This window comes from Lactuca serriola, chromosome 6 (genome assembly GCF_051521515.1).
Source record: "Lactuca serriola cultivar US96UC23 chromosome 6, Lser_US96UC23_V15, whole genome shotgun sequence".
Classification (NCBI taxonomy): domain Eukaryota; kingdom Viridiplantae; phylum Streptophyta; class Magnoliopsida; order Asterales; family Asteraceae; genus Lactuca; species Lactuca serriola.
In genome coordinates, this window is record NC_136413.1 from 21,459,312 (window position 1) to 21,466,170 (window position 6,859).

General features: G+C 38.4%; 2 pseudogenes; both read right to left on the reverse strand.

Moving 5' to 3' along the window:
• Positions 1-4,812: 4,812 nt before the first annotated feature.
• LOC145060694 (5S ribosomal RNA) lies at positions 4,813-4,930 on the reverse strand (annotated as a pseudogene).
• Positions 4,931-5,757: 827 nt separating this feature from the next.
• LOC145060696 (5S ribosomal RNA) lies at positions 5,758-5,875 on the reverse strand (annotated as a pseudogene).
• Positions 5,876-6,859: the final 984 nt, after the last annotated feature.

Below are 6,859 nucleotides of genomic sequence, written 5' to 3' on the forward strand. Positions count from 1 at the left end.
CTTATAGTCCTCAAAAATCGAGATATCAAAGCTGGAAGTTTTTAGTTTTTTAGTTTTTTTGTATTCGGTGAAAGATTTAAAACATGCATATCTAATTCGTTTGAAGTCGGATTGACATGTGTTTTTTTCCAACTTCTAGTTTATAGTTTATACATGAGTTTACACTATAATTTTGTCATTTTTGGTTTAACATTCAATGATTTACAGTCCTCCGAAGTTGGGATATCAAAACTGAAAATTTTCAACTTTTCAGCTATTTGTTTTTGTACTTTGTATTATGTGAAAATATTAACACAAGCATATCTCATTCGTTTGAAGTCGGATTGACATGCGGGTTTTTCCAGAGTGTATTTTAGAGTTTGTACATGATTTTATACTCTAATTTTGTTAATTGTGGTTTCGTATTCAATAAGTTACAGTCCCCCAAAGTCGGGATATCAATATGAAAATTTTCAAACTTTAACCCACTAAGTAGTAAGTAATTACCAAAAAATTCCGGTTTTTTCGGGTTTTCCGGTTCTAAACCCACTTTATCCGGTTCCAACCTACCCACTTTGATGTTTCCGGGTTTTCCAGTTCTAGACCCACTTTACCCGGAACCATACCCGAAACCGAATCGGAACCGGTTCCTATATACCGGTCCGGTTTCTGGTTCTATAAAATCTCGTTAACCGGTTCTGGGTTTTCCAGGTCCGGGTTTGGACCCACTTTCATCCCTAGTCACGCGTCTTGGGCTGAGGTTACATGCCTCCCCACACGTAAACACCTCCCCACGCCTAAACAGCTAAGGCTACCCAGTATGGGGGTAAACCTACTGGTCTTGAGGCAATCATACTCCATAGCCACATAGTTATTTGTTCAAAATTTCAATTAAAATTTGGACGGTATCAATTTACAATAACAATTGGTTATTATGAAAGAAACCAAGAATAAGTTAAGAAGGAGGGTGGTTACAATATTATGATATTCAAGAATTATGTGTTATTTTGAATAAAGTATCAAAATGACAAAATGCACAATCATTTATGTATTAATATTAAAAAATAAAAACCTTATATTTTGTTTATATTTAGAAAAACTGTTTTAATTACCATTTTACATTAACCCAAATATTTGGTTTTTCTAAGAAATTATTGGTTGTTTTGTGACATGACATTTATCTTTTTCTTTTTGAGTTTAATATATATGAAAACAAAAATAAATGATGTTGCCTCTTTTTCTAAGGTAAAACGTGAAAATATACCATTTACTCGGGCAAAAAATAAGTGATTTCGTTTATTTTTTCAATGTCAACCTAAAAACAAACAAGATCAATGTCATGCCACAAAACAACCAGTGACTTCTTATAAAAATAAATATTTAGGTAAATCTGAAAGGTAAACGAAAATATAAGGGCACGTTGGTTGGCAGGAAATGAATATAATTCGAAGGAAAATGATTAAAATTCCCTCGAATTCATGTGTTTTGTTGGATTTAGAGGGGGAAATGGATTCCTAAATGAAATAAACCTTCCACCATACGGAGGAAAGTGGACTCCTCCCAAAGTTGGATGGAAAACATTCATTTTCATCAAAAAAAGTGACAGATTACAAAAATACGTCTTGTACTTATCAGAAAATGTAACATCCGAATTTTGAGACACTTTGAAACTATTTTATTTTATGTTGAGGGCTACCACGACGTGGTGAAGGACCACAATGACGTGACAAGTCAAGATTAAACATGTGTTTCATTTTAGCCGCCATGGCGTGGCAACATGAGGACACGACGTGGCAGCAACCTTATGGTAAAAACCCTAATTTTCCGAGTTTGCTCCATATTTAAAGGAATGAGGAGGTTAGTGTTTGCCCATCCTCAGCCTCCATCAACATCCCCAAGCCTTGAAGAAACCCTAATCTTTTCCCTCCATTTTTGAAGATCTTTTTGGTGCTCTTGGAAGCTTTTGAAAGAAGAAGGAGAATTATTGAGCTAAGATCCAACAAACAAGTTTCCATTCTTTACCTTAGCACTCTTCTAGACCTCTGTGAGTGTCCTAAACTCGAATTTTACCATGTTAATGTCACACCCCCAAACCAGAACGGCGGAAACATCTGGGGGCAGATGACTTCATATACAATATCATAACAATTGAATAATAGAGATCAAAACCTCACAACCATTACATTGAATATTAAATAAGTTTACATTTTTGTTCACAAAAGCATTCTTTACATGGTATCAAAAGTATATGACAAAAATAAATAATAAGATGTGATTGCGTCCCATCCACCAAAAACTTCTGTGGTTACCTGTTTACTGGTTTCCTGAGAATACACGTGATTTTGAAAAATGTTAACAATTAAGTTGGTGAGTTCATAAGCATTTTGTATGAGAAGGTTTTGTAATTGTTTCTTGTAAATGATAATGTATACTTCCAGAAAATCCGATATTTTCTTTGTAACAACCCGACACCTAAGATGTTAGCTACAGTTAGACCGGCGGGTCTAGGGTGACAAATGTCGTAAACAGTTCCGATGTCCGAAGCGCGTCATTCAGGAAACTAGTCGCATTAGTATGGTTATAATAACTCACATAGAGTATCGAGAAACATTTGATTTACGGGTCAACATATCTCCAATAGTTTTATTTAAATAAAACTGCGTTACACAATTTTTCAGTACAATACAATTTATAGATATGGAAACATGCATTCAAATGGTTTTATATACGAATGAAGCTACTTATTACTACTTTCGAGTACAACAATACTTATACATTTTTGGTCTTAAGGTTTTAAGACTACAACAATCTAATATAGATCTATACACAAGTGTCACGCTCTTCCTACAAGAGACTCTGGTTATAATGCAGGTCTTAGTATGTGTACTCTAGTGGGTACAGTGAATCCTAATGTCTCACAACCATTATCAATCGATTTATGTGAACTGAAAATTCCATTTTTCTTGTAAATGAAATAATTATACCTTTAAATATTTATTTGTCCCTTTTGAAAAGATAGTGTAGTTTTGTGACTCCCAAACTATACCAATTATAGTTTATCATGTTTGGTTGTCTAGAACATTTATATAATCCTTTATATAAATACATAGTAATCATGTTGTTTAGTTTCATATGTAAGATCAAACCTTATAATTTTAGGTTAAAACCCACAAAATAGTGGAATAAATAGAATGCACTCCTTTTTGTTGGAAAAACTATATTTTTGTTAAAAAGCTTTCAAAAACCTATAGTTTTGTAAATCATAACTTTTCTCAAGATTTTTATAACATAGATATCGTTTTGTTTTTGTTAGTTTTACACTTGAAAACTAATACAACACAAATATTTGTACAAAACTAGTAGTAAACACATCTTATGCAAATAAAGGCTTATACTTTAACATAAAGAAGAAACATGCAAGTATTTGTGTGATAAACAATTTTTGACTTGTATTCCCCTCCCCCTAAAACATGAAAATCTCGAAAATGTGGGGGGTATGAACTCACCTTGAGTGGATTTTGTGGGTTGTTTGAGAAGATGGTGTGAAGATTTCCAAGCCTAAACACTTGAATGGATTGATGAACTTCCTTGGAAATGTGATTATCCTAAGGGTTTTACTACATAATAATATGTGTAAATAGGATGAAACTTACATAAAAATGTATGAACACACTAGATTAATGAGAAAATCTTACCAAAATTCTAAGGACCAACTTGGAGATTTTTGAACTTGGAAGATCTTGGCTTTCTTTTTGAGAGAGTTTGGAGTGATCGCAAAGAGAAATAAAAAAAATGGGGTTCTTGGATTGTTTACTACCATGAATAAAAAAAGAGGTTGAAGTGATATTTGCTTGGTAAACTGGTGGTTAATAGCTTGGGTATATGATGGATATTGAAATGCATGGGAAAATGATGGGGTATCTTATCACAAAGTCAATTATTCTTATATGTTTCCTTCCCTAATCTGAATTCACTTTTGGAAGACTCAAACGGTGATTTCGGCCATGGCAAGACCGAAATCACTTTGTACTCTAGGTGATTTCGGCCTTAATCCCTCCACTATGTTGATTTCGGTCTTAGTGGCTTGGTCCTTAGGTGTTTTCGGCCTTAGTGGGGGTTCTATGGGGGGAGATTTCGACCTAGGGTGTTCTAGGTGGGAGATTTCAGCCTAGGCATGAGTTATTGGCCCACTATAACCGAAATCCTATGATCTTGGGTCCCTAAAACCGAAATCTCAAGGTCATGACATAATTCATGCATCAAATTCTATTATATTGACTTAATTGGCTTGACTTTTTGTTTCAACCCGAAATTTCCATTCTGAACAAACCATTTGAAGCCAATAGAAGTAGAACGGTTACAGTGAAAACTCAGATTTCGAGTATAAGGTTGGCAGTTTTCAGGATTTTACACTTAAGGAGATATTAGGAGAGTGGATGCACTAGGATTTTGTGCAACACTGTTATTCCAATACTCCAGGACATTAGAATTTGTTTCTGGAATAAAAATATTTCTGCCAAAATATCTCAGGACTATAAATAGAATTCTGAACCAAATTGGTTCATTAATTGAATTCCAATTAGAGAAAAGCCAAAATTCTCTCTCACGGATCTTCGGGTTTTTATCCCAAATTGTGAGTAACTCTTTCTAGTAGTGTTAGAAAGTTTTAAATGTGTTCATAACATAGATTACATAGCTAAATCATTCGATTTAGGAGTTTACTCCCCAAGGTGTTCTTGGGCGGTAAACTCCCGAAACCAAGCCTAGATTGTCCCCCGTGATTTGTAATGTAACATCCCCCTCTGGCACGTATCACAATATTGTCCGCTTTGGGCCACTCGGCACGAGGACTTCCCAGGGGGTCACCCATCCTGGTACTACTCCCGCCCAAGCACGCTTAACTGCAGAGTTCTTATGGGATCTGCTGCCCTCACGGCTTTAAAACGCGTTGTGTTAGGGAATGTATCCACACCCTTTATAAGGAATGCTTAATTCTCCTTCCCAGCCGATGTGGGATCAGATCTAACCCACTTTCACCCCCCCATTATAGGGTTCGACGTCCCCGTCGAACACATCGACCCGTACCCTAGCTCTGATACCATTTGTAACACCCCCCTCTGACACGTATCACAATATTGTCCGCTTTGGGCCACTCGGCACGAGGACTTCCCAGGGGGTCATCCATCCTGGTACTACTCCCGCCCGAGCACGCTTAACTGCAGAGTTCTTATGGGATCTGCTACCCTCACGACTTTAAAACGCGTTGTGTTAGGGAATGTATCCACACCCTTTATAAGGAATGCTTAATTCTCCTTCCCAGCCGATGTGGGATCAGATCTAACCCACTTTCACCCCCCATTATAGGGTTCGACGTCCCCGTCGAACACATCGACCCGTGCCCTAGCTCTGATACCATTTGTAACACCCCCCTCTGGCACGTATCACAATATTGTCCGCTTTGGGCCACTCGGCACGAGGACTTCCCAGGGGGTCACCCATCCTGGTACTACTCCCGCCCGAGCACGCTTAACTGCAGAGTTCTTATGGGATCTGCTACCCTCACGGCTTTAAAACGCGTTGTGATAGGGAAGGTATCCACACCCCTTTATAAGGAAATGTTTCGTTCTCCTTCCAAGCCGATGTGGGATCAGATCTAACCCACTTTCACCCCCGATTATAGGGTTTGACGTCCCCGTCGAACACATCGACCCGTGCCCTGGCTCTGATACCATTTGTAACATCCCCCTCTGGCACGTATCACAATATTGTCCGCTTTGGGCCACTCGGCACGAGGACTTCCCAGGGGGTCACCCATCCTGGTACTACTCCCGCCCGAGCATGCTTAACTGCAGAGTTCTTATGGGATCTGCTGCCCTCACGACTTTAAAGCGCGTTGTGTTAGGGAAGGTATCCACACCCTTTATAAGGAATGCTTAGTTCTCCTTCCCAGCAGATCCCATAAGAACTCTGCAGTTAAGCGTGCTCGGGCGGGAGTAGTACCAGGATGGGTGACCCCCTGGGCGAGTGGCCCAAAGCGGACAATATTGTGATATGTGCCAGAGGGGGATGTTACAAATGGTATCAGAGCCAGGGCACGGGTCGATGTGTTCGACGGGGACGTCGAACCCTATAATGGGGGGTGAAAGTGGGTTAGATCTGATCCCACATCGGCTTGGAAGGAGAACGAAACATTTCCTTATAGAGGGGTGTGGATACCTTCCCTATCACAACGCGTTTTAAAGCCGTGAGGGCAGCAGATCTCATAAGAACTCTGCAGTTAAGCGTGCTCGAGTGGGAGTAGTACCAGGATGGGTGACCCCCTGGGAAGTCCTCATGCCGAGTGGCCCAAAGCGGACAATATTGTGATACGTGCCAGAGGGGGATTGGCTACTCATTAGCCGTTTTACCAAACAGTTTCCTTCAAATGTTTTTCATAAACACTTTATGTGTTTAAAAACTCCTTATTACACTGTACATTTTATTCTGTATATTACATTTCAAACTTATTTACAATTGTGTTTCAAACAAATGTTCTTTATACTAAACTGTTTTATCAAACCCATGTCTTCGAAACCATTTTATAGATCGACATCAAGTCGATCTTTTCTTAGAAAATATTTATGTTCAAAGGTTTTACAAATCTTATTTTATGCTTTTATATTATAAATTGCATGCCTCTATATGTATAGTTATATAAGAAATGTTTAAAAGACTTAGGAAGGCTATCCACCCTATTTCCTTTTCGCGCTTGAGATGTGGTCTGGTGGGATATCGGGTACTCGTCCGAAGGTCGTTTAAATATTAGTTATATATCATGTGTACATATATAGTCATAAAAGGTCCTTCCAGTTCATCCCATGCCCTTGGGTAGCAAGGGTAT